General features: G+C 38.8%; 1 protein-coding gene across 1 annotated transcript in view; it reads right to left on the reverse strand.

Moving 5' to 3' along the window:
- Window positions 1-7,988, reverse strand: part of si:dkey-121b10.7 (heparan sulfate glucosamine 3-O-sulfotransferase 6) — a 37,127-nt gene that overhangs the window by 27,090 nt on the left and 2,049 nt on the right. The window lies entirely within an intron of this gene.

The following is a 7,988-nucleotide window of genomic DNA, read 5'->3' on the forward strand; positions in this document are numbered from 1 at the left end:
TGGGTGGAAATAAAAATAAATAATGAGAAGTAAAAAATGGTAGATGTAGTAAAAATCAGTTATGTTGTCAGCATATAAACGTGGCAACTCGTCGTTTATGCTCATCCTAAAGATCTCTCATAAACCCTTTTCACATGGGATTAGTTTTACCTAGGGACCACATGATATTTGTAATAATTACGGAGATTGTCTGTGTTGTTAATCCTGTGTGAATTGGCCATGTCAGTAATTTGTAAAGTAAAAATTCCACTGCAAGTTACCTACTATATTTAGCTGAACTCCGAGATCCTGTGATAATACTAATCCAATGTGAATAGGCATCTATGTGATTTGGACAGGAATTGGCACGATCGGATACGTAATTAATAATTTTTTGTTTCCTGGGGGCATTTTTATTTGCTTTTGGCAATGGAGGCTGCATTGGACTGCATAAATAACCTATTGTGTCCTGCACCAGCAAAAGCCTATTGACCCGTAACGGTCGCCAAAAAAAGAAAAGACGGAAGAGAAGGAGGATGTTACGTTACATGCGGATGTTACGCAATACGGAGTGCGTTAACATCATATTCGGAAGGCATCTGTAAATTTCAGTTAAATCTCAGTCTTTGGTTATCCCATGCAAATGTGCCACATAAAAAAACAGACGTTGGGGAGTAATTTATTTATATGTGGTCCCTATAGGTAAACCTAATCCCATGCAAATAGGGCCTATGCCATACTATCTAAGATGTCTGTTTAACTAGAAATAAATAGATTTTATTGAATTTGAGGCCTGAAAAAAGTAAGAAAATGCCATGGTGTTCAAACGGCACAGTCTCACTCAGTCTGACTGGTGAAGAAACCCTGAAGAGACAAATTAAATCAGTAAAAGTGATGCACAACACAGTCTGTCACGTTCCGTCATCTCATCCAGTTAAATTTGACTTACGTGAGCAAAAGATGAGGGAAAAGGAACATTGTGTCAAAAACCTGACGACTGAGTAAAAAACTCCTTTCACGTCAGAAAGTAATCCATTTCTTTTTCACTGCAATCAATCATCTCTACAGTTTATCCAGCTTCATTTCCACATTAAATTCATTCATAATAGATTACATTTAAACAACAGATTGTCATCTTTCATGTATTAATTTCAGCAAACCTGTTGGGCAGTGTTGCTCTTGATAGATCTGTTTTCAGCTAAACTCACAAAGCTCTCTCTTGTGCAGCTTGAGCTCTACGTTTCCTACTTTTCCAAAAGATTTCCTTTACACCAAATCTTTTGCCAGCCTGAAAACCCCTCAAAGTAGCATGTAGCTTCCAAGAATGTGAGCAGAAAGGAATTCAACCGGAGAATCCCCGGTGATTGGAAACCTGACAGGAAGTAAATGAAACCACCTGGACATTTTTTGTCTAGGTAACACATCTAGTGCTCATCTGGATTATGAAATCTGTCTGAGATACGAAAGAAATATATATATATATATATATATATATATATATATATAGTGTATATATATATATATATATATATACACTAAAATAAACTACAACTTACTATTTTTACTACTAGCGGTTTTTCCACTTATCGCGGGGCTTCAGGGCACTGATCGCCCGCAATAAATGAGGGACTACTGTATTATGAGAAGCATGAATTGAGAAAAAAAAAAAAAAACCCTACTGTTTTCTGTCCATCTTGTCATGTTTCTAGTCATGTTCTGTTTCTCTGCTCCTGTCATCCACCACGCCCACTCAGCTCAGTCACCTCAGTCAGCGATCATGCCATTCACCTGTTTCCTGCCCTACTTTAGCCCCAAGCTCTCACTCGTCCTCTGTCAGATTTTTGAACTCTTTCTGATAGTAGATGTCCAGCGGTCTCGTCATAGTCTTGTTTCCTGGGTTCAATCACCATTTGGACCTGGGGTCTTTCTGTGTGGAGTTTGCACTTTCTTCTTGTGCTTGCGTGGGTTTTTTCCAGGTACTCCGGTTTCCTCCCACAGACCAAAAACAAAAACAAATGGTAAATGGACTGTACTTATATAGCGCCTTTCTACCTTGTTTCAAGATACTCAAAGCGCTTTACACTACAATCTGTGTCCTCATTTACCCATTCATACAGCACTCTACTAGATCTCTACAAAGCTAATTGAACAAATCATTCTAAAGAGATTAATCAGTGCTTTTAGATCACATTCATACACTGATGGGACACACATCAGAGGCTATGAGGGGTTCAGTGTCTTGCCCAGGGACACTTCATCATGTGACTGCTGGTGGATTCAAACCCCCAACTCTCGCATTGGAGGACAACTGCTCTAACCACTGCCGCCCTAACAACAAAACAACCTTCATGTTAGTCTGCCTTCAGGCCCAGGCCTCCCTTGCAAAAGAGATCTGTGATCTCAATGGGATTTGCCTGGTTAAATAAAGGTGAATAAATAAATAAATAAAATAATACTGCCTTGTCTTGACCTCATGCCTGCCGCTGGGATTCTCCTTTTTGTCTGCTCCTTGTCTGTATTAGATTAATCTCTCGGACCACGGTATCAACTCCTCCTTCTGCTACAATGACTATGTCTCACGGATTACGACTTGGTTTTGGATCTGGACCTCTGACTTCTTGTGCATGACCCTCGCTTGCTATTCTGGACCTCATGCTTGGATTTCCCTTCGCTCGGCCCAGCTCTTCTTCGCAGCAGCTCCTTAGTGACTGTCGGTGACGTCATCACCTCCAACTCCCTCAAGGAGCCCCTCCCTCACCTGACTGTGAAGGTTAGTGACTGCCTTTGTAGTCTTCTAAACAGTCACAGTAAAGCCCAGTTCACAATCCTCCTGTGTCTGCAGATCGGCCCAGCCATAAGGCCCAGACCTCCACCAGCAGCTGCTTATCAATAAACCAACTAGGGATGCATGATTTTGGATTTTTGGCTGATATCAGATATGCCGATATGTTAAAACTTATTTGGCCAATGATCGATACCAATATTTTTAATATACTTTCCTTTGTCAGAACATATCCCTCTTATTTAGACTAATTTGCTACAAAAATTGTGGAACAGCTGTAAGAGCTGGTGACATATATTCACTAACAGCCATATGATATGCATAGCACTTTAACTTATATTAAATGAAAAGTGTTAAATGTGATTTATTAGCATTAGTCACCTGCGATGCTGTCTCACTTGTGGAGGCTTGTTCCAGGTTCCTAGCTGCAGTGTGGCTGTACTCTTGTGCATGAAGGACAGACTTTTTAAGATCAAAGTTTTTGTCTATCCATTGTGCCGTAAGACTAATCATGCTAACACTTGACGTCCAAATGTCTGTGGTAAAACTCACCCAAGTGCTATCAGCTATTAGCTTCTCAACGACGTCGGAAATGACGGCTTGTAACTCAATTAAGGTAATATCAGAAAAATATCTCTGACTGGGGACGATGTAGCGAGGTTCAACGTAGTCCAAAAAGCTTCAGAATCTGACATCTTCACCAACGAAAAATAAAACTTCCACACCGCCGACATTTTGAATTTTCCTCTCCGCCGTGTGATCAGGTAGGTGTGCATAATGTCATCACGTTGTGCTGCCACTGCAGGCATCCTTGTCACTTGGTTGCCATACAAAAACAGCGTCTTTTATATCTGTGAGTTATTTTGATGAAATGGCCGATATTGAACTTTAACGCTAATATCGGCTGATACCGATACCATGCCGATAATATTGTGCATCCCTACTTTTAACCATTTCTGTTGTCCGGCGTTGTACTCACATCCTTAAACGTTTTCTTGTCAACTACGGGACAAAGCCGAAAAGTATTTCAGTGTTAAATCAGGCCTCTCTTGTCAACGAGTCCCCGAGACTCAATGGGACTAACCTGTATAAATAAAGGTTGGATGAATGAAATGCTTACCCCAGTTCTTACTGCGGGATACAGATGCTGACAGAGGAACAAAACTGAATATTCAGTGAATTTCTGCAGCAATAAAAGAAGAGATAAAGTAAATAAAAAACTATTTTCAGTGATTGATGTTGAGGAACGACATACACATGTGTGGGATTTTTGTCAACGCCAAATAAAAAAGGGGGGCCGGAGATGCTGGGAAGAAGAGGAAAGTGGATGGCTGCAGCATTGTGAGTGACTCTGAGCTCCCACACACTCAGCTGAACACTCTGGCTGTCTGAACCCTCGTTCTCCAACACAAAACCACAGAATTGTTGCCAGAAGATGGTGCCGCCAAGGCTTTTCCACATTTAAGCATTTTTTTTCTCAAACAATTTGCCAAATGCTTCCTTTAAGGATGTCCATGTGTATTACTTGGTTAGAAGCTGAGGACAGGGGCCATGTTTCTTCCTCTGAGCCCAAAGACACATCCAGCTCTGAAATGAACAGCTCTGTCAGAGGATAAATGTTCAAGTGATGCTTTCCAGCCCACTTTCAGATGATTGGGTTGGCTTCACGTGCTACGGTTCAGTTTAAAATGAACTTAAGTGTATTACCATGCACTTAGCATGTCATTATTTTTAAATTAATAATACATTTTATGGGAATAAATGCATGTTTTGGGATTTAGAAAGCTGAAGGCAGAACAGGAAGAGACAAGAAAACTAAATGTCATACAAACCACAGAACAGCACACAAGATGGACAAGCTATGAGACTGTATGTTGGATATTTTATATTTAAATTTAAAGCTTAAAAGGGAAGGTTAAAGCAACTAGTTCAGAAGAGGTTTAACATAAATTAACTTATTTCATAAATGCATTTGACTGTTTAGATTTGGTTTTCTAATAACTTTTCTCCTAAAATGGAAAAACTTTTATCAATTATTTCAACCGCCCATGATAATTTGACTGGTCTATATCATAAGTACAATTATGTAAACACAGCTGTTAAAAACAGCTGAGCACAGCTAATACAAAAATTATAATACAGTTATTTATAATTTTTTGCAATTGCATTTTTTCCAGAGAGTTGTATCTGATCTCTGTTAGTGGCAGCTCTGGTGGATTTATGGGATGAGGTGGACCTGAAAATCTTTAACCGTGTCTCATTACCTTTATAAAGATCCAACTGGTTAACTTTTAGACATTTGTTTTTCAGTTTTGTCTGAAATTTTTAGCAATTAAACAATTGAACAGATTGTGTTTATGATTAACCAACTGTTAGCTAGCTAATATGAGCATTTGTTTATTTTTAAACACAGCTTTTTGCTAAGATTTTACGTATTTTTTAATAAAATACACTTTTATTGATTTGTACCTGCTAATTATGCATACTGGCTTTACTTTAGGTCTCTTTTCAAATTTAATTAGCCTGTTTAGCGAACTTTTATCAAACACATATCAATTTTGCTATTTTTTTAACCAAAAAAAAAATCATTATTAAGTTATCAGTCATTAGCCTTTATTAGCCTATAGCTGTTGGCTCACAGTTAACAACTTATTTTGCTATTTACGATAAGTGTTCAGATGATGGTGCATACAGTATATGCAGTGTTTAAAAATAATTTGCTCATAGATCTTCGACAAAGTTCTTGTAGTAATCTTGCCAGAATTTCCAAAAAGCAGATTACTTGCTATATTTTTATTTAATTATTGTCGTGCAAAACGTGTTGAGCGAACTGATGAAAAAACTGACATTAGTAGCCAAGTGCAGCTACCGTTTGTGTCTACAGAACAAAATAAAACAAAATATATTAACTCTGGATATAAAAGCATTGCTAACAAAAAGCATTCATCAAAAACTAATGTACGGCAGAAAAAAATACATATTTTCTCCATAACTTTAGTTATTTTCTTGTACTACAGAACTCCAGGGTGCACGTTTTAGAGTCAGGGCTGATGTTTCTGAAGCCTGCAGCGCTCGTCGTGGTCCAGTATGACGCTCTGCATGAAGGTCGGGATTGGAGTGTTGACTAATGCTTCATAAAGCCTCGTTTAACAGCAGCTGGGGACCTGATCCATCTCCGCCTGTTTGTGTGTCCCTGAGCTGTCTCTGTTAATGTCCACCTGTCATTTCACAGGCGCAATACGCACGGTGTTGACATGAAGCATCAACAGATTAAAATAGAGGAAAACACTTTATTACCGTATTTTTCAGCCTATAAGTCATGTTTTTTGCATAATTTACATGCCCTGCAACTTATAAGCCAAAGTGACGTATTTATGGATTTATTCCCATATTTATAAACAATTTTGGCTGCCCTATGACCGTTTTCATTCAATCTGACTGGGAAAAAAAGAACAGTACCATTTTCAGGCACTAGATGGCAGAAGAGTAGTAGTAGCAGTAAGGCATGCTGTTGTATCATGTAAAAGGTAAAAGTGGCTATAATGACAAATTCAAAAATTCAATACAAAAACAACTGAACTTTATTTATTATACTTTATTGTTTTGTCTTGAACTTTTTTGAATTTACCAAGTCCTGGATGACTGAGAATCTTCACCAGCTTTTAATGACACAATCGTCTTGCCATAATCCCCCCACCTTCGTTCTGCTCGCCACTTGAAGCAAAGTCAAACCAGCTGCACCGCCCTGGCAAAATACAACTAATTTCACCATTAAAGTGCATTTATTAAGTGAAAGTTCAACTGAGACACAACTTTGCTATAATTTTGAGCGAACAAATAATTGTTTTTAAGTGTTAATCTTGTTAAATTCTTGTTAAAGTCCTCCTGTGCATGCTCCCGCAATCGATTTTTTGGCACAACACCAGCCCACATTTCTGGGTTGTCACCGCTGACGCGTAACAAATGCGACCCGTCAGCGGTGACGTATAATAGATGCGACGTATACGGCAAAGCGACATATTTATGGATTTTTCCACTTTATTAGACATATTTGTACTGACTGACTTATGGGGCAGTGCGATGTGTACGGCGGAAAATACGGTATACCTTCAAAAGGAAGAAGAGGAGGAAAGGAACTTTTTTTGTTGTTTGTTTACAAGGTGTCAGGAAGTAGTTAAAGAACATTGAACCTGCCACATTTAGTCCTGTTCAACATATCATTTATTAAAACAATTATTTTGAACTATTCTGCATCTCTTTCATGTGCATGAAAAGATTGATCTGTACATTATCCATATGTCTTTGGTTTTAGCTGAAATGCTTTAAAATATAATCTCTTGACTACAAACCAAACAATACTCCACAACTATTCATTACGCTGTGTATTTTATAAACATATTACCATAAGCTCCGACATTTTAAATTATGAGGACACTTTTATACATCCTCTCTGAACTTGTTTATAAATTGTCTACAATAAATTACCTTCAACTCTATGGAAGCGACTATTGTACGCGGGTTTTAACCTAATAATGTTATAAATGACTACGAATACTGTGAAGAGTTCAGTTCGAGTTGATCAGAAACTGCTGCTTTAAAAAGACAATTTTACTGATTTTCATGTAATCCGCAGCAGGAAAGCCCAGTTTCTCCTTCTTCCTCAATCTGTGTGTGGTTTTAGTCAAACTAACCATGGCCGCTGTCATTAGCAGCACTGCCTGAGCCGGGCTGGGTACAGATCGTTACCCGCCTGCATCCATCTCGCTCCACTTTCTTTCACCATTTGTTTATTAAAATTTTTAATTTGGGTCGTGTTTTCAGCCAAACCACCTTCCTAAAAAAAGAGTTCCCCTTATGCCCACATCCTTACACCTTCAATGAAAATGATCAAAACCAAATTTCAATCTCTCCCTCTCTATTGCTGAACTAAAATCACTTTAACATGTTTAGGTTTCACAATAGCTAGAGGATTTTTAACTGGAGGTACCGGTCTGTGCATCGCCTGTCTGTAGGGTGATCCAGACTAACCCATCCTCCCTCTGTGGTACTGATGAAAGCTCTCAGGAGACCAACACGCACACTAAAGGAAGCAGTGTGTCAGCTCAATAAACAGCAATTTATTGGTAGGGGACTGAATACGCTGCCATCCAGGGCTGCTATCAGCAGAGCATCTTATTGGTTTGGAGATATTAATGAAGAGAGGAGACGGGGGGGGGGGGGGGGGGGG

The sequence above is a fragment of the Nematolebias whitei genome, chromosome 17, assembly GCF_014905685.2.
Source record: "Nematolebias whitei isolate Nwh7 chromosome 17, NemWhi1, whole genome shotgun sequence".
Lineage (NCBI taxonomy): Eukaryota > Metazoa > Chordata > Actinopteri > Cyprinodontiformes > Rivulidae > Nematolebias > Nematolebias whitei.